The 14,669-nt window shown below is 37.3% G+C and overlaps 1 protein-coding gene across 8 annotated transcripts in view; it reads left to right on the top strand.

Annotated features, from left to right (window-relative positions):
• Positions 1–14,669, top strand: part of DLC1 (DLC1 Rho GTPase activating protein) — a 483,787-nt gene that overhangs the window by 225,595 nt on the left and 243,523 nt on the right. The window lies entirely within an intron of this gene.

A 14,669-nucleotide genomic window follows, 5' to 3' on the forward strand; every position in this document is an offset into this window, starting at 1 on the left:
GAATACAAATTTTAAGAAAAGTTCTAGATGTGGTATGGTAGTGCTTTCTCCTCCAGACACCTTTTCCTAATAACAGATCCAGCCTCTGGCCACAGAGGGGAGCACGTGATCTAGCTTGGATCTTCGTAACAATCTCCAGAGTTTTTCGGACCTGCCAGACAAGACTGCTTATATTAGCTTCTGGTCACAAATTAAAATTCCTAATATGCTTACAGCAATATTGCAACCGAATGAAGAAGCTGGTGTCAAAGACTAAAGTCAGCAAACCAAAGACAAGCAAAGGAGAGAGAGAGAGAGAGAGAGAGAGAGAGAGTCCTGATACAGTTAGATCCGGTCATTCTGAGGCTACATCCACCTTCAAATTCAGGATGTGTGAAATGCAGCATATCTTCTTTTTCCTCCCCATATCTCTTGCCATCATGCCTCCTCTTTTCCCATAGTCAGCTTCAGATTACCTGATCATTCATCTAGAAAACTAGTTGTTCAGGTTTCCTCTCCTTCCTCACCCACTTACCCTGTCCACATCAAATCCAGATCCTTGGCCTCTTTTTTCTTTATAGTATTTATTCCTTTTTTGTTTCTGTGTCTAACAAAAATTAGCGAACCCTACTCCCATCTCTTTCATCTCCTGCTTTCTCCTTCTCAGAGCAGTTATTTTCGGGTTTTATTTTGGTTTTGGTTTTATTTGTTTGTTTGCTGCTTCTACCAATATTTACTTCTATATTTCTAAGTAACATATTTAACTGATATTTCTTGTTTTTTCCCATTTTGTTATTCAGCTATCAAAGATAAAGGTTTAAACTCTCCTACACCACACACACACACACATGCACACACACACACATGCACACACACTATATTGTATTATGATATTCTCTTGTTTGAACTTTTTTTTCCTTTTAGTTGCTTCCTTTGAGGGAGAGCTTATTTTCTATAGTCATTTCACTTATTCACTTCCAAACTCTCTGCCAGAACTATAAAACTTTTCTCAATATGTTAATATTACTGATCTTGTGGTCTATCATGTTTGTTTTGTCTTACTTTATGTTATTCTTGAGGATATTTCTCATCGTGCTTTACATTTTTCTGCTTCTCTGTGGACTGTTATCTATCCCTCTTTCCAGCTGTCAACCTGTCACCATGATTCTCTTTGGCTCATCCTGGATTGGTTCCCCTGTTTCCTAGAATTCATTCATCGTTCCCTATTTTGGTTTACTTCTTTGTCATGATGGAGCAGATTTCTCCAATGACTAAGAAACAGTGCGTGGAATATAATTTTTGAAATTAATTTCCACATCTGAAAATGCTTTTAATCTACCTGGATACCAGATTGATAGTTTAGTTAGGTATCAAATTCTAGGTTAGAAATTAGTTTCCCTAAAAATTTGTAGACATTAGTTGATTGCCTTCTAGCTTACAGTTTTGCTCTTAGAAAGGCCAATGTCTCTGAGTCTCAACTTATATATGATGTGTTTTCACCTACTTTATGAAAAATTTAGATTCTTCTACTTATCTCTAATGTAGTGAGAATTTACAATGATATGCCTTAGTGTTAATCTGTTCCCTTTTTTTCTCTATTTTATGTAAATTGTTTATCCCTTTAAATCTGAAAACTCATTTTTTTCATTTCTGGAAATATTCTTGCATTTTTAAAAATAATTTCTTTCTCTTGTTTTTTTGTATGCCCTTTTCATATTTCCTACGAAATAGATATTAGACTTCTTGGACTTATCCTCTATTTTTTATAACCTTTGACTTCCATTTTCTATGTCTTCATTATTTTTAATCTTTTTTCTGAGAAATTTTATACTAACTTCTTTTCGAAAACCTCTATTGAATTTTTGAATTTTTCTTTAAAAAAGAAATACCCGTGACCCTTCATGTCTCTGCATAGTCCTTTTCTGTGGCATCCTGGTCTTATTATGGGATTCTTTACACTTACTTTTATATTGATTCTAATTATGGTTTCCTTTGCATTTTCTTTTCTGCCTTGCGTTTTCTGTTTTCTCCAAATTTTGTGTTTTGCATGTATTCTTTTTCGTTTTGCCTTTCATATTATCAGCCTTCCCTATATGTCTGGTGAGCTTTGGCTCTGTTTATGTATAAAGATAAACCACTAAAAATGATTGGATGTTGTGCATTGGAACAGGGATGGGAGACTGTTACTGGTGGCTAGTAATCTGGTTGAGACCCAAGTCTTTCTGAAAAGTTTTTCAAATATTGACGTCTATTGTTCTCTCTTTAGCTGACAGGTTTCTTGAGAACGAAATTCTCTAGCATTTCCTAGGTAATGTCTGGCTATGGAATGCTGATTTTCCCTTATTCTCTATTTTTATTTCTGCCCCTCATCCTGCCCTCAGCTCTGCCCAGTATTCTTGGGTCCAGAACCTGCCAGGTTAGTTTGTCCAGAGAGCAAACTTCCTGTCTCCTGCTGAAATGGCCAATGGGCAGTTAACTGGCTCTACAACTTAGGCTTTAGGATCTGGGAATCTAACTGCTACATATAAAGTCATTCCTCCTCTTTTTATCCCTATATGCCTGTTCCAGTCTTCCAGAATTACTGGTACCCCCAATTCCTGAGCATTTTTAGGGTTTTTTTTAGCTCAACAAATATGTTTCCCTCTTACTGATTTTCCCCCAAGAAGGCTGAGACCACAGCTTTCTACAGCCTATAACATAGCTACAAACAGTTCATCTTTCTGGAGTAGGAATGTTATTGATACCGCTCACATCTCTGTGTCTTCCTGTCACCTTCCTTTCCCTTTTTCCCCTTGTATATTCTCTTTATTTCTGTTTTTTCAACTATTATAATATGTTTGTGAAGGAAATCTAAGTTAAATGAATGTTTATTTAATCAGAGGTATCTAAATATTTTTTGAATTTGAAATCATGCCCTCCATGCCTACTATTTATATTCTAACAAAAAGTCTTCATAAAGTATTTTTCACCTTTCTTACAGACTCTTCCAACAGCCTCCTAACTAGTATCCTTTCCAGTCTGTCATCTTTAAATCTACTTCCAACACACCTCTCTATTCATCTATCCAAAATGCAAATCTCTCAATGTCACTTCCATTTGAACTCAATAGCTCCCTATGCTCTAGAGAATAATAACCACCTTCCTTAGTATGGCTCACAGCCCCTAAGTATTCCTTCTCTCTAGCTGGGTTTTGCTCCCCTTACCACATAATGTACTTTAAACTCCAACAACATGGAGCTGCTTGTGCCTAACCATCAAACACACACATACCAACCACACAGAGATCATGTTCTCTTACCTCCTTGCCTTAATACCTACCTTTTTTTTCTATTCCTCCCCCATTTATGCCATATTTCTGCAAGTGAGATCATCTCCAGGAAACATTTGGTTTTTAATTCCCTCTTGTTTGAGGCATAGGAGCCCCTACTCTACTCATAGAAATCTCTTTATTCATATATACTTCATATTCAGAAATGATGTTCTCATCTTTGGCACCCACAAGATAGGGACCAAGGTTAGTTATTCATCCTTCCTGTTTTGCTTATGACCCTAACATCCTGGACGTGGCCACAGACATACTCCAGCCACTTTGCTTCTTTCTTCCCTCCCCTGTATGCTTTCTGGTAACTGGGACTAAACTCTAACCCTCAAACTGATTTCACTGAGGGTTAAATCTGCTCACTAGGCACAGTCCCAAATGGGCTATATACTGAGGAAGAGGCTATATATTGCTGCTGCCTCCAACATGGCTACTCCAGTCATGTCCAGCCCTGTTGCTCTCGGTCTCAGAACACTCATACATCTGTAAGCTCCAGTGATGACATGCTTGGGGATCTATTAGATTTTCTTCATAAATGTAGATAAAGCTTTCTTCATCACCATTATTAAAGTGTGATTTTGGCTTTTTTTTTTTTTTTCATAAAGTGAGAGAAAGGGATGCACTAAAAAAAATCAGTCACCTGATTTTTTTTCTCCCTTTATTTTCAGAAATACTCATAAAATACCAAAAGCAGTATATTCTGGTTTTAAGTATGTTCCTCTTGTTCTGAATCCAAGAAGAATTAAAACCTTGTCAGAAATATCTGCTGCACCTGGGAAAGGGGAAGCCAGAAAAACCAATCACGGTGACTACAAAATAAAAAGGAGAGTGTGAACTGGGGTTTACATTGACAAGACCACCCAGCCACTCCATGACTTCCTTTCTGAACACATCCCCAGCCGGGACAATGGGAAAATCAATGATTCCATTACATTAAAGGAACTCTGCACTTTGCCATCAAGTTCTTGTACCTTCAGCTCATGTTACAAAGAACTAGAAAAACAGTTAAACTTTATGTACATGATGGCTTCAAGGGATTTTGTAAGCAGACCTGGTAAGCCAGCCACCACGTCAGTCCTTTTGTCTATGAAAAAATGATTTCAGAGTTCCATACAGCAGACTTGAAAGTGAACATTTAGACCACAACTTGTTTACAAATTCAGACGAGTCTACATTTCATTCCTGCTCTGATTGAAATCTTAGACTATGATTGTGAATTATTTTTCTCCCCTCAAAGCCAAGAGACTCGAAATATGGCTGAAAATTCAAGCTGAATTGAAAGAGACTCTTTTAACTGCTATTGTGAATCTCTTCATGTAAGAAAATATGTACACTCAAAATTTAGCCAAGTTGTAGAGAGTAACATAATATTCTCCAAGGATAACACTATATAATCCCAAAGTACAGAACTCTGGACATATTTTGAAAGAGCTTTTCTCAGTGTCTGGGATTCTCGTGAAGTCATTTCCTAATGTTGTAACAGGTATCTAGCTTATGTAGCATAATAATGGCAAATGCACAGTGCAAAACTTCCAAATAACAGATTTGAATGGTTTTATACTATTTATATGAATAACACCATAACACCACCAAAGGTTTATGAGTCCTTCTTTTGAAGATAACCCTTAGCTTTTTACCCTCATTTCTGAGTTCAAAAGTGTGAATGAAAAACTTACTTCAGCCATGTCTTGATTAACCATAACGTAGATTATCTCTCCCAAGAGCTCCCTCACCCCCCAACCCCCAACCTCTGAACTGTCTCCTGGCTCCTTCCCTCCCTCTCTTTCCCTCCCAAGGTTGCCTTTAACTCCTCCTTCAAGGAGATCCATTTCCTTTACTTCTTCTGCAATGATTACTTTGTCTTTTTACTCTAGGTGAACTGAAATCAAGGCCTTTTTAATTCTCTGTTTGGTTGTTACTACAGCAACTCCTGACATGTTAGACACAGTTTATGACAGTTGGATATTGTTGAGGAGGGATAAACAGGGTGACAAGTTCTGTCCCCAAGGTGTCCTCTCCTCTCAAGTTTTATCTCAGTTTCTTCCAACAATTCTTCTATCACATGTGGACAGATGTGTTTCCCCTCTGAGGATCACTCTCCTCGTGTACCAAATAAGAGAGGAGCGAGGGCTCTAAATTCCTGTTCTGCTTCACTGTTCTGGAATTATATCTATTTGCCTTCTCCGTCTACCAGAGCAACTTAATCATTTCTCATTACCCACCTATGATCCAGTTTGGTAAAATAATTAAATAATTAGAAATTTACTACACCTAGTGGGTTAGATGTGTGCACACCATTAGATTTTTTCCTTTCACACCATATGCAAACTATGTCTAATCACAAAGTGAAACCCACTTCTATGGGTTTTACATTCTCCCCCTTACTTCTGAGCCCCAAGGGAAAAAAATATACCCTAATGATTTTATCCATAGTTGCTTTCCTGACATGTCAACCTGACTTGTATTATTATCATCATTGTCATTGTGATTGCTATAAAGGGGTAATGGCTAACCTCGTGCATTATTTCACTGGTAACCATTTCTGCCACCTTTATGCAAGAACTATTCTGTTGGCTGTGCTTTGTCGAAGACATCAAAAATCACTTGTCACTCTGTACTCTGTCTTCCTACTTACTAGAATTTCCCTCTAGATTGAAAGTACTATAAGGGGAGAACCTATAGCTAATTTATCTTTGTGCTTTACTAAGCATAAAATATAGAATTTTGGTAAAGTAAGTATTCAAAAAATATTGAATGAATAAATGGGTAAATGAATGAATATTTTATACGATAATAACAAATTCAAAAAATATCAAAGCAAAAGAAATCCCAAGATTCTGAGAAACCCTCATCACTCTCCCAAAGGAAATACTACTAACCAAACATTTTGATGGCCTGGACCATTTGTGCTACAATTCTGGACACTTATGCAACTAAGTATAATAAGTATAATACTTATGGGTCCATAAGTATGTCCAAACAATATGAAATATTGACTTTGGATTCACCTACTGTAGATTTATTTTCAGACCAATGTCTAGAAAAGGTACCTCTCTAAGAAAAATCAGGAGGGTATATGTATACATTGAACCAATGGCATTAAAACTATGTTCTCTACTGCCAGAGTCCAACTTTCACCTAAAGGCAATCCAGTATAGGAAAAGAATACAGGTTTTAGAATCAGATGTGAGTTAAAATCATTCCTTTTAATTTACTAACAGCTTGACTTTGGCAGGTCACATTATTTCTAACCCTCTTTTTCTTACCCAGAAGACGGGAATCATTCTCCTCCTCCTTCTTCATCTACCTAACAGACATGTTTAAATTTCAAATAAGATTTGATATCTAAATTACTTGGCATAGTGCCTTGCACAGATTAGACAATAAATCTTTCCCAATCTTGTAACTTTTATTAAAGGATATTTTATCTCTAAATGTACAGAGAGACATGCAGTTTTAACGCTTTTTTCCACTCAGTGAACATACTTGATTGGGGACACCACATTGCATAATCCCAGGAGTTGTGCAAACGGCAGCCTTGTACATGATGTTCTTGTCTCAGGCCTTGAGCCATCACTTTCTGGTCAGAATAGTCACTTGGTGTAGCTGCACTGATAACAACATGAAACTGGAGGAAACACAATAGTGCACTTACCCAATCCCTCAAACTCCTCAAATCACCAAGGAATCGTAAATTCACCTCTCCTTCCATCTTCAAGCAAAGGAAATTATAGAAAGCACACATGAACGTGCTTCACAGAAATATCAGTTACATATGGAAAATAAGTACCTATGCTGTTTTGGTACATTAAGGGTGAGGACAATGGGAATTAAGAGGGAAATGATGGGGTTCCTGGGTGGTTCAGTCGGTTAAGCATCCGACTCTTGATTTGGCTCAGGTCATGATCCCAGGGTCATGGGACAGAGCCCTGCATTCGACTCCCACTAACAGTGCAGAGCCTGCTTGGGATCCTCTTTCTCTTCTTCTGTCTCTGCCCCTCATCTTCCCATATGTGTGCTCTCATCCATTCATTCATTCTCTCTCTCAATAAACAAATCTTAAAAAAAGAGGGAAATGAAATCACTTTCAAGTAGTCAAAGTAAAAATGATTGTTGAGTTCACCATAGTCACATTAAAAATTGAGTTTAATACCTCTACTCCGATTAGTCTGGTCTTGTCTTTGATATACACTGTATTAGTCAGTGTTGTGCAGAGAAACAGAACAGAGAGATAAAGACACAGAGACAGACATAAGATAGAGAGATAGATACAGGTAGAAACAGAGAAAGACTTCTTTTAAAGAATTGACTCATATGATTGTGGGGACTGGTAAGTCTGAAATCTGTAAAGCAGGTTGGCAGGCTGGAAATTCAAGAAAGGGTGGACGTTACAGTCTGAAGTCCAAATTCCACAAGGTAACAGGTTGGAAAATTAGACAAGGTTTCTATGTTGTGGTGTTAAGATAGAATCCCTTCTTCTTTGGTAAACCTCAGTCTTTCCTCTTAAGGTCTTCAAGAGGCCTATTCCCCAGATGAAGTATAATTTGCTTTGCTCAAAGTCAACTGATTTAAATGTCAGTCACATCTGAAAAAAAAAAATACCTTTACAGCAATGTCTAGACTTGAGTTTGACCAAACAACTGGGTACCAAAAACTAGCCAACTTAACACGTAAAACTTACCATCACGTATCTCTTGCTTGACCAAACCAGTCACTTTTCTTGCCATTCTAATCACATAGAATCTTCCAGAGTTTCCTCCATATTTGCCATGTATTTTCAAACATTTTTCCTGAAATATGAAGTAATAGTTTCTTAGCATCTGCATTAAATAGTAAATTTATTATAAATTAAGTTGCAAATCATAGTAAATTAAATTGTAAATAGGGTAGTTCCGATTACTTGTCATGTATTACTTCATATTTAATATGCCCTCAGAGAGGAAGGGTAGGCCTTTACTTGTTTTGTCATAGATCATCCATATTTAGTTTATTAATTTATGATTTTAAATGGTTTTTAGTTTAGAATTCACAGAGTGAAAGCAAATTAACTCCTTCAGTTTACACTCACCAAACGTATCCTCTTGATCTTATATATTTCAATTTAAAGAGTTTGTTTATTGCTAAAGCAAATACTACCTGGCTTATAGAATGACTTAAAGTTTAGGTATTTTATTATTTTACTTATTGAAAGATTGTTTAGCTGACAACTTGGCTGATCTCGTGTACACGTGTGATTAGAGAATTTGATGGATGACTCTTGGTCCTTTACACTTTGGGTACAGATGCAATCAGTCTGTTCTTGGCTGGCCTTGATGGGGCCTGTTCCTCCCTGGGGCACCAACCTAAGAGCTATACAATGTTTGAAAAGCATCTTGCATCTCAGCAGCTGCATACCAGGAGGATGAGCCTGCCTTTTTCACTTATTACGGTCACCATCTTGCCAGCCCTGCTTCAAGGCTGTCTGTCATGATTCTTTACAACATTCCAACTGCCATGACACCCTGTGGTGCTTCAGTCAGGAGCTATCTGGGAATTCTCTAAGCCAGGGATTCTCAAAATGTGGCCTAACAGCATCAACGTCACCTAGGAACCATTAGAAATCAAAACTTCTGAGACCCATGAGACTATGGCTGGAACCCAGCAACCTGTGTCTCAACAAGCCCTTCAGGGACTCCCCATGCATGCTAGAGTTCAAGAACCTTCTCTAAGCTAAAGGCACAGCACGTGCCAACACTCAAGGTACAAGAGACACAGCTGATTACAGGTTCACCAACTTCATTCTGTCTGCAAGCTCATTTAATTTTTTTAAGTATATTTTTAAAGTTTATTTATTTATTTGGGAGAGAGCACAAATAGGGAAAGGGAAGATAGAGAAGGAGAGAGAGAATCCCAATCAGGCTCTTCAGTTTAAGTATTTTTTTAAGTTTATTTACTTATTTTGAGAGAGAGCACAAGTAGGGGAGGGGAAGAGAAAGAAGGAGAGAGAGAATCCCAAACAGGCTCCATGCTGCAAGTGCAGAGCCTAATGTGGGGCTTGAACTCACAAACGGTGAGATCATGACCTGAGCCAAAACCAAGAGTTAGACACTTGCAACTGAGCCACCTGGGCACCCCCAGCGTCATCTCAGTTTTACAGAAGACAATAGAGACAGGACAGTTTCCAGAGGTCCTGCTTTATATGAAGCATGTGTCAAGCTATCCAATTACTTGAGGGCTTTCTTTTCCTTTCCTTTCTTTTTTTCTCCGGTATTTGTTTAATTACTAATTTTGTAGGGTGTTACAATTATAAGCTATAGAAATTGGTTCAACAGGAAAAACAGTCCTTTTGCTGAAATGTGATCCTATACCCATTGTTTTTACTCAGATCCTACTAAACACAATATTTCCTCCAGCATGAGTCTCAAGGAAGTGATATTGATCCTAAATGTCCCTATAGCTTGATGAGAATATGCCTTTGTCATAGGGAAACTGTAAACCTTCAGACAGACCCAGGTGTTGGTAAAACCACCCCCAAAGAACAAGAATAGTTCACCTACAATTGGATACAGCCATAGAGCAGAGTTTAGCATTCCAAGAAGTATATCACTGTATATCACTGGAAGAGATTTCCAGCTCTTCAGAAGCAAAGGCATACATTTTACTTTTTTGTGAATCTTTGATGGATATATTAATGATGGACTTTATGGATTTGGTCAGATTGTTACTGGATTTGGAAGACCTTTGAAACATGTAGTTTACAACAATAATAAGAACACGTACTGCAGTGTGTTTACATTTTAAGCAATCAGCCAGTCAGACCCATTCAGACCCATTCATTTAGCAGGAAAGGAAATAGCAGAAATTCACATCCATTGGGCCTAAGAAATAAAAAACAACCAAAAAAAGGAGTAGCAGAAAGTTAGCAGGACTATATTCAAGAGAAAGGTCAATATATAGCATTGAAGATGAAATCTAGCCTTTTTGAAACCTGGAATGCCTTTAAAGGATATGTGGATGGCTTTTCCTGTCCTTCATTCAGGTGTCTGCTCTGAGGACACCTCACCAGAAAGGTTTCCCTGACCCCCACCTGAGACTCTACCCTATTACACTCTACCGCAAACTCTGCTTTCTTTCATAACACTTGTTACTACCTTACGTTAATTGCTTTTCTGGCTGATCTTACATTTTATCATTGCTTTTTGTCCATCTCCTCCCTCCAGAATATGAGTCCAATGAGAATAGCAGGGATTTTATATGTTTTATTCACTGCTTTATTTCTGTTGCTCCAAGCACATAATAGACATTCAAGCAATATTTGTTAAGTGAATGGAAAAGGAAAGAAGGAAAAATTAATATGAACCCTTGAGCCATGAATGAAACACATCATAAATTATAATTGTTATAGACTTTCTATACCAATAATTCTTAATTTGGAGACAATCACGGTTCCTTTGTGTATTTAATGAAAGCTAGAGATTGTTTTCTTAAGAAATAAACGTGCACATGCACAAATAAACTCGGCATGCAATTATAGGGGTTCAAAAACTGGGGGCCCTAGTTTCTGCTCTATGTGCTTATAGATTTACTTTTGTAGAAATAGGCTTTTAAATTTAAATCAGGAATAATCTGTGATACTTAAGAAAATTTTCTGGATGTGAAAGCAATCCATTCTCTTGATTTCAAAACTGAAACAAGGATAGGGCATCTCTACTCTGCATCGAGCCAGAAACCAAGTGTGATTTAAACACATATGCAAATATTAACAAAACATCTCAAATACTAAACTGTGATCCGTTGTCTGATGTGATCATTCCTAAAGACAGACCCTCTAGAAAGGAAAGATGGTAAACTGAAACTAGCGATTTACAAGGATAATGCTGTTTCTGGAGCACTTGTTATTTGCCTGGCACCCTGCTAACTGCTTCACATGCTTCAACTCTGTCTTATAAATACTGTACCCTAGAAAGGTTGTCCCCAAAGGCCAGAAAAGTCACACACTGATTGTGCCTTGCCCTCTCTGACTTAGAGGCCAATTACTAAATCATTTAAGCTACATTCATCCCTTTGTATAGCTGTTTTAACTCTGAAAATTGTCCTTAAAATTTTTTTAATGTTTTTATTTTTGAGAGAGAGAGAATGAATGGGGAAGGGTGAGAGGGGGAGAGGGAGGCATAGAATCTGAAGCAGGCTCCAGGCTCTAAGCTGTCAGCACAGAGCCTGACGCAGGGCTTGAACTCATGAGCTGTGAGATCATAACCTGAGCCAAAGTCAGACATTCAACCAACTGAGCCACCCAGGCACTCGGGAAAATTGTTCTTATATGCATCATTTAATTGTCTTTTAACCTCAGAACAACTCTATGATAACGACAGTTTAGTCTGTAAAATTCCTATTTGACAAGAAAGTTCATTCATGTATTATTAACCACTCTGCAAATACCTACTCACCTGCTCTTATAGAAATTTCCCTGTCTTGTTACCAGACATATGAACTGTAACCCATGAAGTGCTTCTACTAAAAACAAAAACAAAAACAAAAAACAAATCCAAATCAGTAAATGTGTTTGGTTTAATTGCTTGGTTATCTTACAAATATTTTGTGTGAAAAAATCATCTAAACAAAGTTTACAAAAGTAAAACTGTAGATGTTCATAACAGTTGTTGATTCTGCGGAATTCCTTCATTTCCACAAACCAACAATGAAGGTTATTTATTGTTACAACATTGTTTCAAGAATTGAATAAGCTAATGGTTACCAGTTGCCAGTTAGGCTGGTAAGTCATCCCTGTGATCTGGGTGGAGATCCTTGGCATGTTAGAAGATGAGCCCCTCCTGATCATCTGACTCCTCCTCCTTACACAGCACACATATGTGCATGTGTGGAGTGGATGTCACAGGACTGAACTTCTAGAGTCAGGAACGAGGGCTCATTCATCTTTGTGTCTTCACAAAAAGGAGGCACTGGCAAAGAACAGATGGTCACTAAACATTGATTTTCTCCATTGCCATGCTTACCCGGTTGTTTCTAGAGCATGTGTTATGATGGACACATTAAGAACAATTTCTCTATTTTAGAGCAGCCAATTGCCCTGTGATTTCTCCTTACTTCTGGCAAAATCAATGAGCCCACTCCCATGCCACCGTCCTTGATTTCAGAGTTAGAGTTCAGCTGAACCGGTGGCTGCAGCATCAACCAACGATTATTTCTAGCTGAATGAAAATAATTTTTAAGAACCTGACGTTGTTACTGTGTTTTTAACTGTTTCAAACATATGTTATGTCACTTCAACTTCCAACAAGCCTCCAATTGGATAAGAGAATTATCTCAGTTCCCATGAGGTGGATTCTGAGGGGCAAACAGGCCACGTGACTTGACTAAAGACAAAAAGCAAGTCAGGGCAAAACTGCAGCCAGTTTGTGTTTGAAATTCATCAGGTCAGCCACAAGGGTGGTGTTCGAGCAATCTCACCAAGACAGGAAGTTCCTCTAGCTATGTGGTTAGGCTGGTGACATTGCAGGATACTAGTCAACATATGGTAAGGGATCGGTAAATACTAGCTGGATGAAAGAATACACGAAGAAGCCTAATTGGTCAAAATTGTATATAAGTTAATATTATGGGAAATTATTTCTTTTCATGCAGTTTATATCAATAGCAGTCAGAAGAATGGGACTCTCCACAGTAAGAAACTCTTGCTTAATTCAGCTATTTAGTTAATACTATATTAGGTTTTTGGGGTGCCTGGGTGGCTCGGTTGGTTAAGTATCTCACTTTGGCTCAGGTCATGATCTCATGGTCTGTGAGTTCGAGCCCTGCATTGGGCTCTGTGCTGACAGCTTAGAGCCTGGAGCCTGCTTTGGATTCTGTAACTCCCTCTCTCTCTGATCCTTCCCTGCTCTCTCTCTCTCTCTCACTCTTGCTCTCAAATAAATATTCAAAAATACTATATTTTTCTTTATTGTCCTGAATCTCTGTTAATCATAACTTTATGCTTTCCAGTCTTATTTTACCAAAGTTTATGGGAAAGGTGCTTTGTAGGCATAATTATATGTGTGTGTGTGTGTATATATATATATATATATAGATATATATAGCATATACACTGTGTATGTATATATAAACATGTATATGCATATATACACTGTGTATGTATATATACATACATGTAGTATAATGTATGTAATGTATAATATATACATATATATGTATATACAGTGTATATATATATATGTAAAATAATATATACATTCTCCTAGAAATTCAGTTTTCTTGATTTGCCTTAGCCTCCTAAATTCTGATATATATGCAGTAAATTTGAACAATGTGGTGGGACATCAGAACGTTCCCCCTTAAGTTTCCATCTATTTACCATCCATGATGCTCATATGATTATTAAATCAAGACATTAAAAATAATTAGAAAATACAAATTTCCTAGAATATGTTATTACCCTGCATCATGACCTTTGAAAATATTGGGCCAATTATTTCATGGACCAACTATGAATGAACCCATCCTTAATTACAAATGAGGTAATTCATCATTCTGAAATGAGGCAGATGATGCATTATTTAATTTAAAACGAATCCTTATTGAATCAAAGTATCTTTACTTGAACTCAAAACCCATATTGCCAATATTTAATGTGTGTTGTAGAAATAATGCCCATATAAAATACTCTTTAATAAAGACCTCCTTTTATGTGTTACATAATCAGGATTTTAGCATAGCAGAAATAAAAGGAAATTAAATATTCTCATAATATTCTGGAATTCACTTGTACAATAAAGGTATTGTCAAGCAAGTATTTGAAAAAGTCTTCATTCTATCTCTATTTTTTCCTCCAGGAAGAAGAGTGTACTTTTTCTTTTGGCCTCTGACCAGAAATAATTGATTTTGTTTTTGCATGCTTAGTGTTTATATTTCCAGTTTATCTCTTTTATCTTTAGTGATTAGTTAGCAAATCATTTGCTTCTACTCAATGATTTTTATATCTAAAGTATGTTAGAAAAATGACACATCTGACCCCAGTATTGTTTTGATTTTGTCTTCTTGAGGTGCACTATAAATGTCATAAGCAATACCAGTCTGTATTTTGGTGGCATACCACACAGTGTTGTCAAATTTCCTCATTACTCATCACAGCAACACTGCAAGTGCAAGTGTTGTTGTTATTCTCATAAATAAAAAAGATAAGATCGAAGCCAAGAGCATGTAAGCACACCTCAGATCAAGCTACTCTTCCTGCTTAAACCCTCCCAGCTGCTTCCCATTATAACCAGTATAAAATGTTCACAAGGACTTATAGGTCTGGCCTGTGCCCTTCTCCCTGACTTCATTCCTTCTAACCTCCCCTTTTTCACTGTGCCACAGTGACTCTAGCCTTACCTCT

Source organism: Leopardus geoffroyi, chromosome B1, assembly GCF_018350155.1.
Source record: "Leopardus geoffroyi isolate Oge1 chromosome B1, O.geoffroyi_Oge1_pat1.0, whole genome shotgun sequence".
Taxonomy (NCBI): Eukaryota; Metazoa; Chordata; class Mammalia; order Carnivora; family Felidae; genus Leopardus; species Leopardus geoffroyi.